This window comes from Anastrepha obliqua, chromosome 5, assembly GCF_027943255.1.
Source record: "Anastrepha obliqua isolate idAnaObli1 chromosome 5, idAnaObli1_1.0, whole genome shotgun sequence".
In the NCBI taxonomy this organism is placed as follows: domain Eukaryota; kingdom Metazoa; phylum Arthropoda; class Insecta; order Diptera; family Tephritidae; genus Anastrepha; species Anastrepha obliqua.
Genome location: NC_072896.1, coordinates 116,056,705 through 116,061,088, shown reverse-complemented (window position 1 = coordinate 116,061,088; position 4,384 = coordinate 116,056,705).

Below are 4,384 nucleotides of genomic sequence, written 5' to 3'. Positions count from 1 at the left end.
AATCACTTGAAATTTGAATATATTGCTCACAACATGTATGGCTATCGTCGTAACTAGAATCAAAATTGTTTTTAAATAATTTCCTATTTTTTACACTAAAAACTAGTGAAAAAATACCCGATTTTACGAACTTTTTTTTTAAAAGCGCGTCATTTGGTCAATTTTTAATTTTTTCGACTTATTCTACTTCTGACAATAACTGCACTCTTTCTGATTAAGAATCTTCTTGAATTTGATGCTTCAGATGAGTAGAAGTCTCGAAATCAACTACGCCGGATTCAATCGGATTCGGACGATTTTTCGAGAGGGTCACCTTCAGCGGCATTTTTATAATAATAAATATTGTTTTTAAAAGGAAATTAAAATTTTTTTATATGCTCAATAGTTGTAGTAATAAACACGAAAATTTGAAATATCTTTTTTTTTAATATTTTATGGCAAAAAAAAAATCGTGAAAATAGGTGAAATTTTCGTGCTCTTGACTCCTACGTGCTCTTAAGTCTGTGGAGATTTTCAATGAACTCCAACCTTTAAGCGTAAGTAATGCATCGTCCTTAAGTTAATTTGTAGTTGGGTATCGATAGGCTTCTTAGTTTCGCCAAGCCTTAGCGGGTGGTGAATAGAAGAAGCAACTGGTATAAATAAACATATCATGCCTAAAATTAGATTTCTTTGTAAAATAGTGAGTTATATCAGTTTTATGAGGTATAACCGTACTCTCTAGCGCCGCTATTTTTTCGATAAATTTGTTGTTGCTTTCATATGCAAATTGCTCGTCAAGGGAGCCGAGCAGAGAAATAGCGAGTAGAAGAGGCCTAATATAATCACAAACAAAAAAAGTTCCGTAAGTTTAATCTTTTGAAAGATTATTCTTAAATAACATAAATTTATAAAAATCTATTTTAGATGCAGTTTCCAGTTTGAGTCGCCTGTGCTGCTACTTTACTCCTTATAAATTATTTTATATTGGAATAATTTTTTTTTGTGAGAGATAAATCAAAAACTTACCTTTCGGCTGTTGTGCATAAAAAATCTCTTCACTGTCTAATACATTCTCTTCAACGTTTCCCAAACCCTAGCATGAAAAGCTTAGAGTTTGGAATTTGTTTCATAGTCACACTAATTTTTACCCTACCATTTCCTTTTGATTTTAGTAAATTTGATTTAAAATTTTTCAAAGGAAAATATAAATTTAGCGTTATGAGTTATTCACTTTGACCTGAAGATCTATTGTGAGCTGAAATAAGCTAATCTTTATATACATAATTAAATATTAGTGTGGGGAAAAAGAAATCCATTATTTCGGGGCAAGCACAAGAGATTCCAAAGAGGTGCCTCTCGTACTACAATTAGGCGCCACTTAGTAGAAAGTGACTACCACCTTGGGATGTGCTCGAGCGCAGTTTGTGAATATTCCGTATCTTCTTTTGCAACTCATTATTTAAAATTTTATTTTATTCACGAAAATTTCTGTTAAGATCAATTTTTTCTGCATTTATTGTATAGAATCTTAGTTTTTTATGAGTGCAATTTTTTTAAATTATTTTAACTCTTGCACGCAATCGAATTCAATTTAGTGAACGGATGACAATGCGTGAAAAGATACGATTATTAACGTCATAGTTATGATGAAAAATTTTCAAAAGGTCTGGTCAATATCAGACCGTTAATCAGCTCTCAGCTCTCACGAAAAAAATCAACCAATGGACACTTCGTAGTTGTATAAACAACGACTGATTGGACGAGTGTCTGAATGCATGTGAAATGATTGTGCAGAATTCGGCAGGCGATAAGATTGATGAAAAAAATCGAACCCAATCTTCGCTCATGTTGCTTCGTTTCTATCTGAACAACGACTGATTGGACGAGTGTGTGAATGAATAGACATGCCAAATGATCGTGCAGAATTCGGCTGAATCTCCCAAGTGACGGGAGAGTCGAAGTTCCGTTCGCAATTTTATTTTTCACCATAGTTAAAGCGCACACCTGGTAAATCTACAAGAATGATAGGGTAAGAAATTGCACCTTCTGAATTTGCCCATGTCCATGAATAAACAAACAAAAGGGAAGAGAATTACTTGTGTGTGAAGAAGAAGAGTAGGCAAAAGCAATGGAAACAACCAGACACAAGAAATTATATGCACACACACATACTTTCTTACCACTTGGTGAATTTATTATTCTTGCGGTGGCATGGCAGTCGCACAGTTTTGTTTTTCACCATAGAGGATTCGCCACACCTGGTAATCTATCATTCTTATATGCATATCTATCCATACATGTCGTAATCCGAAATATAAATTTGTCAGTGACGAGTTTGCGTTCATGAATGTGACGATTAGAGCCCAGATCATCCACAGAGGTGATGATACTCAAAAAACATCGAAAAAATAAGAAGAAATTTTTTTTTTGGGGAATTATTAAATTAGAATTGAAATTGAGATGCTGCATACCGCAGATGTGTATCGCATTTTTTGCTGAACCTTTAGGTCATCGCAAGCACAATTTAAGATATTTGCAATTCAAGCTGGCATACCGCAATAATGTGCGATCTCACCGGTCAAGAGTTTTGGGTGAATTCCCCATTAAGCATAACATTTTGAAAATTACAGCTACAAAGGTCATAAACCTTTCGATTTATTTTTGCTGAAATGTAAAATAAAAGAAAAATAAATTTTATTATTCATTATTTATGTTTTTTATTTATTTGTTTTTATAAATTATTATGTTTTATTTTGTTTTTACTAATTTTTTATCTTTGTATAATATCAAATAATATCAAATGTTTATTATTATTTCAACAAAGTCATTACTCAAGCGTTCATTCAATCATTTCTTATTACAATAGGATAGCATTCAAAGGCAAATATATATAATATTTGGATGTTTTCAGATGTGATTTGGTACCCACAATTAATTGATTCGAAATTAATTAATTGCCTTCAAATGTTTGCACATTTATAAGTAATATCAAATTATTTCTTTGTCAATAATAACAATTTGAGTTATTTACATAGAATAAAGTGGTTTTTATATATTTCATACTATCATCAATCAAATGAGGCTGACACACAAATAGATATGCAGTAGCTGTAAGGGATACGTGCGAAAAAAATATTGATAAGGTGATTCTAATGTTCTGCCGCACTGCACTCTTCTGTGCTGTCAACCTTTTCCTCTTTTATTAGTTACTTACACAAGCTGGTTTCCGTGCTGACATACCTGGTAGTTCGCATAGGCGTAGTAAGAGGGCGCTCTGGAAGGCACATACATTTTTTTTTTGCGTGAAATTTTCCGTTTTATTTCTTATCTTGAAACCAATGAAAACTAAAAAAAAAAATTTATAAAAATATGGGAACATACATTCTTAAAAACAGAGAAATTCTAATACAATCTTAGTAATACCATATTTTTCCCTGCTTGAGGTTCTCTGGCTTTAAAACTAATAAAGACAAAAAAATATTTTGCCAACCACTATTTTTAAGAATCATCAGGAATGTATGCTCAACATAAGTTAATGAAATAATATATCACAGTTGATACTTAAGTTATGCTTACAAACTGAAAAGTGGAGACTTAAGCATTACTTACATAACATCTAATTTTTGTTTTGAATTTTTAGCAGCAGTGAGAAAAATAAGCAAAGAAATTTTTCACCAAAAAAAAATTAAAGGGTGGTTAAGTTTTAAGGGCCGGTGTTGATTTTGAATAAAATATAATTTTTTAGGAAATTATTGTCGTTTATCCTTATTATGATAATACTAGTATGGCTCAATTACGTGCAGAACAAAATATTGGCCAAATGGCGGCACACCTCCATCCGATGATCCAAATTTTCGATGACGCTGAGGCATAATTGAGGTTCTATGCCGTTAATGTGCCGAATTATCTCATCCTTTAGCTCTTGAATTATTGGTGGCTTATCGACGTACACATTTTTTTTTTTTCAAATAACCCCAAAGAAAGGAGTCCAACGGTGTCAAATCACATGATCTTGGCGGCCAATTGACTTCGCCGCGACGTGAGATTATTCGGCCATGAAATTTTTCGCGCAAAAGAGACATTGCTTCGTTAGCTGTGTGACAAGTGGCACCGTCATGTTGAAACCAATATCGCCCACATCCATATCTTCCAATTCGGGCCATAAAAAGTTCATTATCATCTCACGATAGCGAACACTATTCACAGTAACTGTCTGACCGGCCTCATTTTGAAAAAAATACGGCCCAATGATTCCGCCGGGCCATAAATCGCACCAAACAGTCACTCTTTGTGGGTGCATTGGTTTTCCGGCAATCACTCTTGAATTATCATTCGCCCAAATGCGGCAATTCTGCTTATTGACGAATCCACTGAGGTGAAAATGTGCCTCATCACTGAAGAT